This window comes from Somniosus microcephalus, chromosome 30 (assembly GCF_052327205.1).
Source record: "Somniosus microcephalus isolate GS21.2 chromosome 30, FLI_Smic_1.0, whole genome shotgun sequence".
Classification (NCBI taxonomy): domain Eukaryota; kingdom Metazoa; phylum Chordata; class Chondrichthyes; order Squaliformes; family Somniosidae; genus Somniosus; species Somniosus microcephalus.
In genome coordinates, this window is record NC_141016.1 from 684,962 (window position 1) to 701,395 (window position 16,434).

The window sequence follows — 16,434 nt, forward strand, 5'->3', positions numbered from 1 at the left end:
GAGGGGTGATGGGGAGAGATGGGGAGGGGTGATGGGGAGAGATGGGGAGGGGTGATGGGGAGAGATGGGGAGGGGTGAAGGGGAGAGATGGGGAGGGGTGAAGGGAGAGATGGGGAGGGGTGAAGGGGAGAGATGGGGAGGGGTGAAGGGGAGAGATGGGGAGGGGTGAAGGGGAGAGATGGGGAGGGGTGATGGGGAGGGGTGAAGGGGAGAGATGGGGAGGGGTGAAGGGAGAGATGGGGAGGGGTGAAGGGGAGAGATGGGGGAGGGGTGAAGGGGAGAGATGGCGGAGGGTTGAAGGGGAGAGATGGGGGAGGGGTGAAGGGAGAGATGGGGGAGGGGTGAAGGGAGAGATGGGGGAGGGGTGAAGGGAGAGATGGGGAGGGGTGAAGGGGAGAGATGGGGAGGGTTGAAGGGGAGAGATGGGGAGGGTTGAAGGGGAGAGATGGGGAGGGGTGAAGGGGAGAGATGGGGAGGGGTGAAGGGGAGAGATGGGGAGGGGTGAAGGGAGAGATGGGGAGGGGTTAGGGGAGAGATGGGGAGGGGTGAAGGGGCGAGATGGGGAGGGGTGAAGGGGAGAGATGGGGAGGGGTGAAGGGGAGAGATGGGGAGGGGTGAAGGGGAGAGATGGGGAGGGGTGAAGGGGAGAGATGGGGAGGGGTGAAGGGGAGAGATGGGGAGGGGTGAAGGGAGAGATGGGGTCGGTATGTTGGGATAGGGGAGGGTGGGGGTGATTTGAGGGAGGGGGGAGATGCTGGAGTTGAGGGGGGGCCTGAGGGAGCAGGGCACTGAGGATGGGGGGTCGGCGCTGGCGATGGGCAGGGGCGATGGGAATGGGGGATGCTGCTGGGGATGGGGATTGGGGGGGCGCTGGAGATGGTGGATGCTGGGGATGGGGGGTGCTGGGGATGGGGGGTGCTGGGGATGGGAGGCAGTGGGGGTGCTGGGGATGGGGGGCGGTGCTGGAGATGGGGGGGATGGTGCTGGGGATGGGTGGGAGTGCTGGGGATGCGGGGGGATGGTGCTGCGGATGGTGGGGGCTGGTGCTGTGGATGGGGGCGGTGCTGGAGATCGGGGGGCGATGGTGCTGGGGATGGGGGGGGCTGGTGCTGGGGATGGGGGGGCTGGTGCTGGGGATGGGGGCGCTGGTGCTGGGGATGGGGGGCTGGTGCTGGGGATGGGGGGGTGGTGCTGGGGATGGGGAGGGCTGGTGCTGGGGATGGGGGGGGCTGGTGCTGGGGATGGGGAGGGCTGGTGCTGGGGATGGGGGGGGCTGGTGCTGGGGATGGGGGGGGGCTGGTGCTGTGGATGGGGGGGCGATGGTGCTGGGGATGGGGGGGTGCTGGTGCTGGGGATGGGGGGTGCTGGTGCTGGGGATGGGGGGTGCTGGTGCTGGGGATGGGGGGGGCTGGTGCTGGGGATGGGGGGGCTGGTGCTGGGGATGGGGGGGTGGTGCTGGGGATGGGGAGGGCTGGTGCTGGGGATGGGGGGGCTGGTGCTGGGGATGGGGGGGCTGGTGCTGGGGATGGGGGGGGCTGGTGCTGGGGATGGGGGGGCTGGTGCTGGGGATGGGGGGGCTGGTGCTGGGGATGGGGGGCTGGTGCTGGGGATGGGGGGGGGCTGGTGCTGGGGATGGGGGGGGCTGGTGCTGGGGGTGGCGGGGGGATGGTGCTGGGGATGCGGGGGGGCTGGTGCTGGGGATGGGGGGGGCTGGTGCTGGGGGTGGGGGGGGGATGGTGCTGGGGATGCGGGGGGGGCTGGTGCTGGGGATGGGGGGTTGCTGGGGATGGGGGGGCTGGTGCTGGGGATGGGGGGGCTGGTGCTGGGGATGGGGGGGGCTGGTGCTGGGGATGGGGGGGCTGGTGCTGGGGATGGGGGGGCTGGTGCTGGGGATGGGGGGGCTGGTGCTGGGGATGCGGGGGGGCTGGTGCTGGGGATGGGTGGGAGTGCTGGGGATACGGGGGGGCTGGTGCTGGGGATGGGGGGGCTGGTGCTGGGGATGCGGGGGGGCTGGTGCTGGGGATGCGGGGGGGCTGGTGCTGGGGATGCGGGGGGGCTGGTGCTGGGGATGGGGGGTGCTGGTGCTGGGGATGGGGGGGCTGGTGCTGGGGATGGGGGGTGCTGGTGCTGGGGATGGGGGGGCTGGTGCTGGGGATGGGGGGGCTGGTGCTGGGGATGGGGGTGCTGGTGCTGGGGATGGGGGGGCTGGTGCTGGGGATGGGGGGGATGGTGCTGGGGATGGGTGGGAGTGCTGGGGATACGGGGGGATGGTGCTGGGGATGGGGGGGGATGGTGCTGGGGATGGGGGGGGCTGGTGCTGGGGGTGGGGGGGGAGATGGTGCTGGGGATGCGGGGGGGGCTGGTGCTGGGGATGGGGGGGCTGGTGCTGGGGATGGGGGGGGCTGGTGCTGGGGATGGGGGGGCTGGTGCTGGGGATGGGGGGGCTGGTGCTGGGGATGGGGGGGCTGGTGCTGGGGATGGGGGTGCTGGTGCTGGGGATGGGGGGGCTGGTGCTGGGGATGGGGGGGCTGGTGCTGGGGTTGGGTGGGAGTGCTGGGGATACGGGGGGGCTGGTGCTGGGGATGCGGGGGGGCTGGTGCTGGGGATGGGTGGGAGTGCTGGGGATGGGTGGGAGTGCTGGGGATACGGGGGGGCTGGTGCTGGGGATGCGGGGGGGCTGGTGCTGGGGATGCGGGGGGGGGCTGGTGCTGGGGATGGGGGGGGGATGGGTGGGAGTGCTGGGGATGCGGGGGGGCTGGTGCTGGGGATGCGGGGGGGGCTGGTGCTGGGGATGGGGGGGGATGGGTGGGAGTGCTGGGGATGCGGGGGGGCTGGTGCTGCGGATGCGGGGGGGCTGGTGCTGGGGATGCAGGGGGGCTGGTGCTGGGGATGCGGGGGGGCTGGTGCTGGGGATGGGGGGTGCTGGTGCTGGGGATGCGGGGGGGCTGGTGCTGGGGATGGGGGGTGCTGGTGCTGGGGATGGGGGTGGGGCTGGTGCTGGGGATGGGGGGGCTGGTGCTGGGGATGGGGGTGGGGCTGGTGCTGGGGATGGGGGGGCTGGTGCTGGGGATGGGGGGGCTGGTGCTGGGGATGGGGGGGGCTGGTGTTGGGGATGCGGGGGGGCTGGTGCTGGGGATGGGGGGGCTGGTGCTGGGGATGGGGGGGGGCTGGTGCTGGGGATGGGGGGGTGCTGGTGTTGGGGATGCGGGGGGGCTGGTGCTGGGGATGGGGGGGGCTGGTGCTGGGGATGGGGGTGGGGCTGGTGCTGGGGATGGGGGGGCTGGTGCTGGGGATGCCGGGGGGCTGGTGCTGGGGATGCGGGGGGGCTGGTGCTGGGGATGGGGGGGCTGGTGCTGGGGATGGGGGGGCTGGTGCTGGGGATGCGGGGGGGCTGGTGTTGGGGATGCGGGGGGGCTGGTGCTGGGGATGGGGGGGCTGGTGCTGGGGATGGTGGGTTGCTGGTGCTGGGGATGGGGGGGCTGGTGCTGGGGATGCGGGGGGGCTGGTGCTGGGGATGCGGGGGGGCTGGTGCTGGGGATGCGGGGGGGCTGGTGTTGGGGATGCGGGGGGGCTGGTGCTGGGGATGCGGGGGGGATGGTGCTGGGGATGGGGGGTGCTGGTGCTGGGGATGGGGGGGCTGGTGCTGGGGATGCGGGGGGGCTGGTGTTGGGGATGGGGGGGGATGGTGCTGGGGATGGGTGGGAGTGCTGGGGATACGGGGGGATGGTGCTGGGGATGGGGGGGAGTGCTGGGGATACGGGGGGATGGTGCTGGGGATGGGGGGGCTGGTGCTGGGGATGGGGTTGGGGATGGTGCTGGGGATGGGTGGGAGTGCTGGGGATACGGGGGGATGGTGCTGGGGATGGGGGTGCTGGTGCTGGGGATGGGGTTGGGGATGGTGCTGGGGATGGGTGGGAGTGCTGGGGATGGGGGGGGGGGATGGTGCTGGGGATGCGGGGGGGCTGGTGCTGGGGATGCGGGGGGGCTGGTGCTGGGGATGGGGGGGCTAGCCCAGGCCTGGTGTGTGGGTTGGGGAGCAGAGGAGTTGGTTGTTGGTTACTCTGCTCTCACTTTCATTACTTCTGCCCAAACCTTTCAAATAATTTCTCAACAATTTCTGGAATTAAATGTTTTAAATTACGCAGAATCCGTGACCCCATGCTCCCCGTCCTCACCTTTCCTTCCCCTGTCCCCCTTCTTGCTCAGTATACACCCTGTGCTCCTCCCCCCATCCCCTTTGATCAGAAATTTCTCCGTGATATTCAGCGTTCCTCGAAGCACTGCTCTCGCCTCTCAAGATCCACGCTTTACGGGCATACACCGCCACAGGCATGCTCTCAATCTTTCTCAGCAGCATCCACTCACTTTATTGCAGAGCTGTCCTGGTCCACAGTTCCATTTCATCCTTAGGAACAGGAGGAGGCCATTCAGCCCCTCGAGCCTGTTCCGCCATTCAATTGGATCATGGCTGATCTGTATCTTAATTCCATTTACCCGCCTTAGTTCCGTAACCCTTAATACCCTTACCCAACAAAAATCTATCAATCTCAGTTTTGAAATGTTCAATTGACCCCCAGCCTCAACAGCCTTATGAGGGAGAGAGTTCCAGATTTCCACCACCCTTTGTGTGACGAAGTGCTTCCTGACATCACCCCTGAACGGCCTGGCTCTAATTTTAAGGTTATGCCCCCTTGTTCTGGACTCCCCCCACCAAAGGAAATAGTTTCTCTCTATCTACCCTATTCAATCCTTTAATCATCTTAACACCTCAATCAGATCACCCCTTAATCTTCTAAACTCAAGGGAACACAAGCCCAGTCTGTGCAACCTGTCCTCGTAATTTAACCCTTTCAGCCCCGGCGTCAGTCTGGTGAATCTGCGCTGCTCCCCCTCCAAGGCCAATATATCCTCCCTGAGGTGCGGGGCCTAGAACTGAACGCGGTTACTCCAGGTGGGGTCTGACCAGAGCTCGGTACAGCTGAAGCATCACTTCTACCCCTTTGTATTCCAGCCCCCTCGAGATAAAGACCAACATTCCATTAGCCCTTTAAATTATTTTTGTACCTGTCCACTAGCTTTTAGTGATTTCTGTACCTGGACCCCTCAATCTCTCGGCTCCTCCACAGTTCCCAGCTTCTCACCATTCAGAAAGTACTCTGATGTATCTTTCTTGGGTCCAAAGTGGATGACCTCACACTTTCCCCACATTAAACTGCATCTGCCACACTTTTGCCCACTCATTTAATCTACCAATGTCCCTTTGCCACCTAATTTTTGTCCCATCAAACTGGCCATTGGAGACGCCGTTCCACCAGAACCTGCATAGTGAATGTTAACAGGCTATTCAACAACAGGGAACTTCACAGCCCAGCCTGATCCGATCCTCACCCAACGTCAACACAGACGCACACTCCCTCAGGATCGACAGTGATCAGAAGCAGGAACCGTGCCCAGGAATTCCTTTCCCTACCTCGGACTCGTTAACTGAACACAGCCCGGGAACTGACACTGGGATCTCCCTGGTCTGCATTCCCAGCTGGTCCCAAACAATTGTGGCGATAGTGTTAATGGGAACTGACCAGGCGGCCTCTTCAAATGAGCACAGCACAGGGCGCTGTGTTTACAGGAACCAACAGCCGGCACCAACACAACATCTAAATCCCCGAAACCTCACCCGACCTCCGACCCCAACTCAGGCTCACCCTCCTGACCCCGACTCACCTAATCCCGACCCCAACTCACCCCTGACCCCGACCCTGTCCTGACCCCGGTTCACTACCCCCCTCCCCCGACCCCGGCACACACCCCCACGACCCCGGCCCACCCCCCATGACCCCAGCACACTCCCCCACCCCAACCCCAGCTCACACCCTCATGTCCCCGGCCGATCCCCCCCCCCGACACCCCCACGACCCTAGCTCACCCCCCTGACCCCAGCTCACTCCCCTGACCCCGGCTCACACCCCCCTGACCCCGGCTCACTCCCCTGACCCCGGCTCACTCCCCTGACCCCGGCTCACACTCCCCTGACCCCAGCTCACACGCCCCTGACCCCAGCTCACTCCCCTGACCCCAGCTCACTCCCCTGGCCCCGGCTCACACCCCCCTGACCCCGGCTCACTCCCCTGACCCCAGCTCACTCCCCTGACCCCGGCTCACACTCCCCTGACCCCGGCTCACACTCCCCTGACCCCGGCTCACACTCCCCTGACCCCGGCTCATACTCCCCTGACCCCAGCTCACTCCCCTGACCCCGGCTCACTCTCCCCTGACCCCAGCTCACACCCCCCTGACCCCAGCTCACTCCCCTGACCCCGGCTCACACTCCCCTGACCCCAGCTCACTCCCCTGACCCCGGCTAACACCCCCCTGACCCCGGCTCACTCCCCTGACCCCAGCTCACTCCCCTGACCCCGGCTCACACCCCCCTGACCCCAGCTCACACCCCCCTGACCCCGGCTCACTCCCCTGACCCCAGCTCACACTCCCCTGACCCCAGCTCACTCCCCTGACCCCAGCTCACACTCCCCTGACCCCAGCTCACTCCCCTGACCCTGGCTCACACCCCCCTGACGCCAGCTCACTCCCCTGACCCCGGCTCACACCCCCCTGACCCCAGCTCACTCCCCTGACCCCAGCTCACACCCCCCTGACCCCAGCTCACTCCCCTGACCCCGGCTCACTCCCCTGACCCCGGCTCACACTCCCCTGACCCCGGCTCACACTCCCCTGACCCCGGCTCACTCCCCTGACCCCGGCTCACTCCCCTGACCCCGGCTCACACTCCCCTGACCCCGGCTCACACCCCCCTGACCCCAGCTCACTCCCCTGACCCCAGCTCACTCCCCTGACCCCGGCTCACACTCCCCTGACCCCGGCTCACACTCCCCTGACCCCAGCTCACACTCCCCTGACCCCAGCTCACTCCCCTGACCCTGGCTCACACCCCCCTGACCCCAGCTCACTCCCCTGACCCCGGCTCACACTCCCCTGACCCCAGCTCACACTCCCCTGACCCCAGCTCACTCCCCTGACCCTGGCTCACACCCCCCTGACCCCAGCTCACTCCCCTGACCCCGGCTCACACCCCCCTGACCCCAGCTCACTCCCCTGACCCCGGCTCGCTCCCCTGACCCCGGCTCACACTCCCCTGACCCCGGCTCACACTCCCCTGACCCCGGCTCACTCCCCTGACCCCGGCTCACACTCCCCTGACCCCGGCTCACACTCCCCTGACCCCAGCTCACACCCCCCTGACCCCAGCTCACACCCCCCTGACCCCAGCTCACTCCCCTGACCCCGGCTCACACTCCCCTGACCCCAGCTCACACTCCCCTGACCCCAGCTCACTCCCCTGACCCCAGCTCACTCCCCTGACCCCAGCTCACTCCCCTGACCCCGGCTCACACCCCCCTGACCCCAGCTCACTCCCCTGACCCCAGCTCACTCCCCTGACCCCAGCTCACTCCCCTGACCCCGGCTCACACTCCCCTGACCCCAGCTCACACCCCCCTGACCCCAGCTCACTCCCCTGACCCCGGCTCACACCCCCCTGACCCCAGCTCACTCCCCTGACCCCGGCTCACACTCCCCTGACCCCGGCTCACACTCCCCTGACCCCGGCTCACACTCCCCTGACCCCGGCTCACACCCCCCTGACCCCAGCTCACTCCCCTGACCCCGGCTCACACCCCCCTGACCCCAGCTCACTCCCCTGACCCCGGCTCACACTCCCCTGACCCCAGCTCACACTCCCCTGACCCCAGCTCACTCCCCTGACCCCGGCTCACACCCCCCTGACCCCAGCTCACACCCCCCTGACCCCAGCTCACACCCCCCTGACCCCAGCTCACTCCCCTGACCCCGGCTCACTCCCCTGACCCCGGCTCACACTCCCCTGACCCCGGCTCACACCCCCCTGACCCCAGCTCACTCCCCTGACCCCGGCTCACACCCCCCTGACGCCAGCTCACTCCCCTGACCCCAGCTCACACTCCCCTGACCCCGGCTCACACTCCCCTGACCCCAGCTCACTCCCCTGACCCCGGCTCACACTCCCCTGACCCCAGCTCACTCCTTTGACCCCGGCTCACACTCCCCTGACCCCAGCTCACACTCCCCTGACCCCAGCTCACACTCCCCTGACCCCAGCTCACTCCCCTGACCCCGGCTCACACTCCCCTGACCCCAGCTCACTCCCCTGACCCCGGCTCACACTCCCCTGACCCCAGCTCACACCCCCCTGACCCCAGCTCACACCCCTGACCCCAGCTCACACTCCCCTGACCCCAGCTCACTCCCCTGACCCCGGCTCACACCCCCCTGACCCCAGCTCACTCCCCTGACCCCGGCTCACACTCCCCTGACCCCAGCTCACACTCCCCTGACCCCAGCTCACACCCCCCTGACCCCAGCTCACTCCCCTGACCCCAGCTCACACTCCCCTGACCCCAGCTCACTCCCCTGACCCCAGCTCACACCCCCCTGACCCCAGCTCACTCCCCTGACCCCGGCTCACACTCCCCTGACCCCGGCTCACACTCCCCTGACCCCAGCTCACTCCCCTGACCCCAGCTCACACTCCCCTGACCCCAGCTCACTCCCCTGACCCCGGCTCACACCCCCCTGACCCCAGCTCACACTCCCCTGACCCCAGCTCACACCCCCCTGACCCCAGCTCACACCCCCCTGACCCCAGCTCACACCCCCCTGACCCCAGCTCACACCCCCCTGACCCCAGCTCACACCCCTGACCCCAGCTCACACTCCCCTGACCCCAGCTCACTCCCCTGACCCCGGCTCACACCCCCCTGACCCCAGCTCACTCCCCTGACCCCGGCTCACACTCCCCTGACCCCAGCTCACACTCCCCTGACCCCAGCTCATACCCCCCTGACCCCAGCTCACTCCCCTGACCCCAGCTCACACTCCCCTGACCCCAGCTCACTCCCCTGACCCCGGCTCACACTCCCCTGACCCCAGCTCACTCCCCTGACCCCGGCTCACACTCCCCTGACCCCAGCTCACACTCCCCTGACCCCAGCTCACACCCCCCTGACCCCAGCTCACTCCCCTGACCCCGGCTCACACTCCCCTGACCCCAGCTCACACTCCCCTGACCCCAGCTCACACTCCCCTGACCCCAGCTCACTCCCCTGACCCCGGCTCACACTCCCCTGACCCCGGCTCACACTCCCCTGACCCCAGCTCAAACTCCCCTGATCTCGGCTCACACCCCCCTGACCCCAGCTCACTCCCCTGACCCCAGCTCACACTCCCCTGACCCCAGCTCAAACTCCCCTGATCTCGGCTCACACTCCCCTGACCCCAGCTCACACTCCCCTGACCCCGGCTCACACTCCCCTGACCCCAGCTCAAACTCCCCTGATCTCGGCTCACACTCCCCTGACCCCAGCTCACTCCCCTGACCCCGGCTCACACTCCCCTGACCCCAGCTCACTCCCCTGACCCCAGCTCACACTCCCCTGATCCCGGCTCACACTCCCCTGACCCCAGCTCACACCCCCCTGACCCCAGCTCACACCCCCATGACCCCAGCTCACACCCCCCTGACCCCAGCTCACACCCCCATGACCCCAGCTCACTCCCCTGACCCCAGCTCACACTCCCCTGATCCCGGCTCACACTCCCCTGACCCCAGCTCACTCCCCTGACCCCGGCTCACACCCCCATGACCCCAGCTCACTTCCCCATGACCCCGGCCCACCCCCCCGACACCCCCACAACCCCGGCTCACCCCCCCATGACCCCAGCTCACTCCCCCATGGCCCCAGCTCACCCCCCTACGACCCCGGCTCAACCCCCACGACCCTGGCCCACCCCCCCGACCCCGGCTCACCCCCCCACGACCCCAGCTCACCCCCCCCATGACCCCAGCACACTCCCCCGACCCCGACTCATGGCTGTACGGGTAACCCCTCCTGCCCCCCGAGCAGTTTATTGATCACAGAGCATTTTCCAGTATTTATATGTAACCCCTTCACGGTTCTCTAGATATATGTGAGATGCGGTCTCTGTTGTAGACAGTATTCTATAGTCCAGTAAGGAGATCACTACTACAATGGCTTAATTCTAATTATCTTACTTTATAGTTTTAACGTCAGACAGTATAAGAGGATTACAGGTCAATGAACTAAATTAGACATTTGCATACATTAGAATGAATCTAGACATAATAAACATACATTCTCCATTTATATGGATTCAAAGGAGAATCTGTCCCTGTGTCCAAATTCGAGTGCACTCTTTCATTGGCGCGCTTAAGTTGGAGCTCATGGTATGTATAATGTCTGCAAGACTTACGACTCCGAACTCCTTCGTTGAATTTTCTTCACGATCACTGAATCCCACTTTGAGTTCTGGATGCAGAGCTACTAATACGAAGGGCGGCGGCCGAGTTTGGAAGCCCGGGACGGGATGCGGCAGCCATTTGCCTCCTGAGCCCTCTTTTCACAGCTCCTGCCCTCTTTTCTTCCAGTCGCTCCTTTTTCCCGCTCGAAAACCCCGACTCCGCCCCTTTCTCCTGGGGTTTCTGCCTGGAGACTGCACAGCCTCACTGTCTGCAACAGTTGATACTGGTGCAGAATTATGGAAAGTCTGCTCTTAGGCACATTGTGTCCTTAAAAGTTCTTGCCGTACCTTCACATGGGCAACTTTAACCCAGGGATTTATAACAATGATAATACAGTGTCTAAGTTAAAGATTGATAACCATACTTAGCGTACATAACATTTCCAGTGGGTATTACATATAAAATGAGCACCTTTATTGATTAACCCTTTGAATTGAATACAGAGACAGTCTGCTCGAGCTGGGAGTCCGCCCTGCCACTGGGCTCTCGCTGGCCCTCATCGCCGCTCGAGCCAGAGTTTTGGGGTTCAGCCAAGTGTGTTTGTGGTTTCCCCTCCCAGCAATGATGTTCTCCTCCTCCACCCAGAGCCGTGTCCCGTGAATCGCGCAACAGCGTCTCCGAGGCCACGCCGCCATTTCTGAGGCTCCTTTAATTCAGCTGGAAATAAAAAGGCCTTTTATTTTCATTCCCGCCCCAGCAAGCTTCCTGGGAATTATAACCTTCCCACCATTACATCACAGACCCTCAGCTGATGTCCCGTCAGGCCCGAAGCCTCAGCCCTCTCCCACATTCTGCCCCAGCTGCATCAGTGGCAATAGAGGGCGCTCACCTCGCAGACCTGTTGGTCCAGGCCGAAGCCTGCGGCCTGCTCTTTTCAGGGCACTGAGGCACAGCAGCAGCCTGAGTGGGTAAAGGACGTTGGGGGCCGTGGGAGGAGCTCTGATGGGACTGCTGCCCTTTCTCAGCTGTGACTCATGTCACGTTCTCATGAACACGTGGTCACCTAACCCGAGGGCTCCTCGCCACCCCCATCACTGGCCAGGGTGATGGGTGCAGGTGGACACGCCACTGCTCGATGTAGAGCAGGAGAGCTCTCCTTGCCCAATATTTATCCCTCAACCAACGTCAACAGAGCAGATGATCTGGTCATTATCATATTGCTGTTTGTGGGAGCTTGCTGTGCGCAAATTGGCTGCCGTGTTTCCTACATTACAACAGTGACTACACTTCAAAAAGTACTTCATTGGCTGTAAAGCGCTTTGGGATGTCCTGAGGATGTGAAAGGCGTTATATATGCACGTCGTTCTGCCATATAAAATCAGCACAATCTCTGGCAGCATGTCTCCTCACTGAAGTGGACGTGATGTTGGACGGCCTCACTGCTGGACAGCAGGAGTGGGAGCTGCCCCATGGGGTAGTGATGCCCCCATTATTGTGCAGCAAGGGCGGGGTTCCCTCACCGTGTAGCGGACGCACCTTTGATGTTGGATCGCAGATACCCTCAGATTGGACCAGATTCCCCACTTGCCCACCACAGCACCAGGAGCAGCATCTTCCTCTTTATCCCATCTCGGGATCTGGGCATCACTGGCCAGGCCGGCATCTACTGCCCATTTCCCGCTGCTAATTCTCCCAGTTCTGATCACTGTCCCCTGTTGATATCCTGAAGCTTAATTTATGCAAATCATTGTCTTAATTCAGCCTCCCTCACAGAAAATTCACCCAAATCATTCCCTAAAGTTAATCTTGATGTTGTGGCAGTTAACGGGCTCTCGGCTCCAGACTCCCGGACCCCAGTCCCCCAGCTCCACTCTGGGATCTCTGGTTTTGACAGCCCCTGTTGAGCATTTACTTTCTGATGATCTGTGTCTGGTTTTGGATGTTACCTGTGATTCTGATGAATGGAGCCTTTTAACTTGTCCGCAAAACTCCATCCTCTCCCCGTCTTCACCCTGAGCTGATTGACCAGGGTCTTCACCTTGTCCCAGGGAGAGCGATTGTCCTGAAACAAGTAACTGGACATTAGGAGAAGGAATTGACTTTAACTGAACACAAATCAGCCGTCTGGAGTTAATGATGCCGGATAAAGAGTTGAGAGAGACGGGGTTAATCAGCAATGATTGGATCCGGGCGATGTGTTTGCTGAATCCAATCGATTCTCCTTTCGGAAATCCCAGTGTACGTATAAAGAGAGAGTGATGAATATTGTACGTATGTGTTTTCAGGAGGCATTTGATTAGGTGCCACACGAGGCACATGGTATTAAAGGGAATCCCTGGGGGGACCGATAGCTCAGGCCCAGAAGGCAAAGAGTAGGGTAAATGGGATTGATGGGATATGGGGAGTGGGATGTCTGAGGGATCTGTGTTAGACATAGGAACAAGGAATAATATTAAGGTTTGGGATACCAAATTAAGGGGCATGGCAAACTGTGGAGGGCTAATGGAAATGGTGGATCGGGCAGATAGGCGGCAGATGCAGTTCAGTATGGAGGGATGTGAAGTAGTGCATCTTGCGAAATGAACAGTCAAAGGGAATGTGCTCCAAATGGTGAGATTCTAACGGAGCTTCAGAAGAGCAAGAGATATAGAGAGGGGGGGGGATAGAGAGAGCGAGACAGTGAGGGATAGAGAGAGAGAGAGAAGGAGGGATAGAGAGAGAGAGAGAGAGAGGGATAGAGAGAGTGAGCGAGCGACGGATAGAGAGAGTGAGCGAGGGATAGAGAAAGTGAGCGAGGGATAGAGAAAGTGAGCGAGGGATCGAGAGAGAGAGAGCGAGGGAGAGAGAGAGAGAGGGATAGAGAGAGAGAGAGAGCAAGGGACAGAGAGAGCGAGGGACAGAGCGGGGGGGACAGAGAGAGCGAGGGACAGAGAGAGCGAGGGACAGAGAGAGCGAGGGACAGAGAGAGCGAGGGACAGAGAGAACGAGGGACAGAGAGAGCGAGGGATACAGCGAGCGAGGGATAGAGAGAGCGAGGGATAGAGAGAGCGAGGGATAGCGAGAGCGAGGGATAGCGAGAGCGAGGGATAGAGAGAGCGAGGGATAGAGAGAGCGAGGGATAGAGAGAGCGAGGGATAGCGAGAGCGAGGGATAGCGAGAGCGAGGGATAGCGAGAGCGAGGGACAGAGAGAGCGAGGGATAGAGAGCAAGGGATAGAGAGCAAGGGATAGAGAGCCGGAGATCTTTAAAGGTGGGAGGGAGTGTAGAAAAGGCCTAAAAAGGTGAATGGGATTCTGGGTTTTATATACAACAACAACTTGTATTTATATAGTGCCTTTAACATAGTAAAAAGTCCCAAGGCGCTTCACAGGACTATTAAAAGACAAAAATTTTGACACTGAGCCACATAAGGATAAATTAGGGCAGGTGACCAAAAGCTTAGTCAAAGAGGTCGGTTTTAAGGAGCGTCTTAAAGGAGGAGCGAGAGAGGCGGAGAGGTTTGAATCTACATGGACAGAATATAAAAACAAGGCAGTGATGGTGAATTTGGACCAGGCCATGGTTGCAGCAGGTCTGGACACCCGGTTATAGGGAAGGTGTCAGAGCTATGGGAAGGGGGCAGTGAAGATTCACAAGAATGGGGGGGGAGAGTTCTGAAGCACAAAGGCACAAACACTGGAGGATTTCTCATTGAAACAGAGAAAGTTAAGGGTTTCAAAATTAGGAAAGATTTTGAGTGGGGACATAGGGAAAGATCGTTCCCTCCAGTTAGTGAATCAGTGACGAGGGGGCATGACTGAGGATTCTCACTGGGGGAATGAAGGAGGATGTTACATGGAATGTTTTCACACAGAGGGGCATTAGAGCAGGGAATGAGTCACCACAAAGGGCTATTGAGGCAGAGACTGGAACATCAGCTACAACGGGGATATTTGAAAAGCGAGTATGTAAAAGGATCCAGGGAAAGGGGACGAGAGTAGACAGCGCCAGGTGAAGAGCCAGCACCAGCACATGGCCGAGCGAACACATTACCTTTGTAATTCTTGCAGTATTGGCCCAACACGTTTGTCCGTTAACCCAGGTGGCCAAATGCTCCTTATTCCCACACGGACAGGAGTCGCTTTCGTCGCAGTGCAACACTGTGCCTCCTGTGAAACGATGGCGACAGCTTTTATCAGGAGATCAGAGAGTGATTGAAATAAGTACAGCAGCCTTACTCAGAGCACCTCTGAGCCTCACTTCTGTGGAAACGCCACTTCTCACACTCTCCTTGACAAGATGCAAGGTGATTGTCACTCACATCTAGCCTCCAAACTCTCCCTCGCCTCAGTCAACTGAGAGGACAGACAGGGCCTCAGTTTAACATCTCATCTGAAAGACGGCCCCTCCGAAAGTGCAGCGCTCCCTCAGTACTGCCCCTCCGACAGTGCAGCACTGCCTCAGTACTGCCCCTCCGACAGTGCAGCGCTCCCTCAGTACTGCCCCTCCGACAGTGCAGCGCTCCCTCAGTACTGCCCCTCCGACAGTGCAGCGCTCCCTCAGTACTGCCCCTCCGACAGTGCAGCGCTCCCTCAGTACTGCCCCTCCGACAGTGCAGCGCTCCCTCAGTACTGCCCCTCCGACAGTGCAGCGCTCCCTCAGTACTGCCCCTCCGACAGTGCAGCGCTGCCTCAGTACTGCCCCTCCGACAGTGCAGCGCTGTCTCAGTACTGCCCCTCCGACAGTGCAGCACTGCCTCAGTACTGCCCCTCCGACAGTGCAGTGCTCCCTCAGTACTGCCCCTCCGACAGTGCAGCGCTCCCTCAATACTGCCCCTCCGACAGTGCAGCACTGCCTCAGTACTGCCCCTCCGACAGTGCAGCACTGCCTCAGTACTGCCCCTCCGACAGTGCAGCGCTCCCTCAGTACTGCGTTGGAGTGTCAGCCTGGGTTATGGGGCTCAAGTCGCTGGATTGGGACTTGAACCTATGACCTTCTGACTGCTGCCCAGTGAGCCACAGCTGACACTTTAGAATCTCATGTAACCTTTCTAACCTGAGCTGGCACACCTGATCCCTGTGGCCTTTGAACCCCTGTTGTTCCCTGTGCCAGAATTTCTATCCCAATGTCTCCATTTCCAAACTCAATCCATTTATCTTAAGGGATCATATCTAACACTGTAAAAGTGCAAAAGGCCGATTCATTAACTGGCATTAAATAATAGTAACACGTTGCACATCTCACCATTCGTCTCTTCTGCCTCAGAAGATTCTGCCTTCGCCTGACGCAAGATGCTGGAGTCTGAACTCCATCTCTTCTGGAAGGCGTTGTGGGAATGGGGCACGAAAGGATCTGGTGAGTCATGGGGCTGTTGTTGGGATGGGGCTGTGGGATTGCGAGTGTGGCGTAGGGAATCCTTCTGCCCACGCACACGGGCCTGCCCAGATTCCAGGAGGTGCGCTGCCGATCCACAGGAACAGTAATGTTGAAGAACCTCCTGCGGCAGAGAGAGAAAAGTCATCTCAATGACCTCCGCCCACCCAACATACACACTGAGGATCGCCAGACAACAGGACTGACTTCCCTGTGTTTAATGGCTGGTCCATGGGGCACAAGGCAGGGGAGACTGGGGTGGTGTAAGTGTTAGTAAAAACAGGTAGAATTATGGAGACGATTAGGTTGTAGTATTACATTACAACAGTGACTACACTTCAAAAGTACTTCATTGGCTGTAAAGCACTTTGGGATGTCCTGAGGTGGTGAAAGGCCCGCTGGAGAAAGGCAAGTCATTCGGGTTAAATGGGATTAAACGACTCTCCAGACTCAGAGACATGCTGCCACCATTTTTGTGATAGATATTTGTACGGTGAGGGTATTAAGGGTTACGGATCCAAGGTTGGTAGATGGAGTTAAGATACAGAGCGGCCATGATCTAATTGAATTGCAGAACAGGTTCGAGGGGCTGAATAGCCTCCTCCTGTTCCTGTGCAATAGGCTCAAGGGGCTGAATAGCCTCCTCCTGTTCCTGTATAACAGGCTCGAGGGGCTGAATGGCCTCCTCCTGTTCCTGTGCAATAGGCTCATGGGGCTGAATGGCTTCCTCCTGTTCCTGTATAGCAGGCTCGAGGGGCTGAATGGCCTCC

At 61.1% G+C, this 16,434-nt stretch overlaps 1 pseudogene across 1 annotated transcript in view; it reads right to left on the minus strand.

The window, feature by feature from the left end:
• Positions 1 to 10,038: 10,038 nt before the first annotated feature.
• Positions 10,039 to 16,434, minus strand: part of LOC147097840 (uncharacterized) — a 15,425-nt pseudogene continuing 9,029 nt past the window's right edge. The window contains exons 3-6 of the transcript XR_015074229.1: positions 15,536 to 15,788; positions 14,345 to 14,460; positions 12,259 to 12,374; positions 10,039 to 11,029 (exon numbers count right to left, since the gene is read on the minus strand). The product of XR_015074229.1 is annotated as an uncharacterized LOC147097840 (transcript). The remainder of the gene's footprint in view (positions 11,030 to 12,258; positions 12,375 to 14,344; positions 14,461 to 15,535; positions 15,789 to 16,434) is intronic.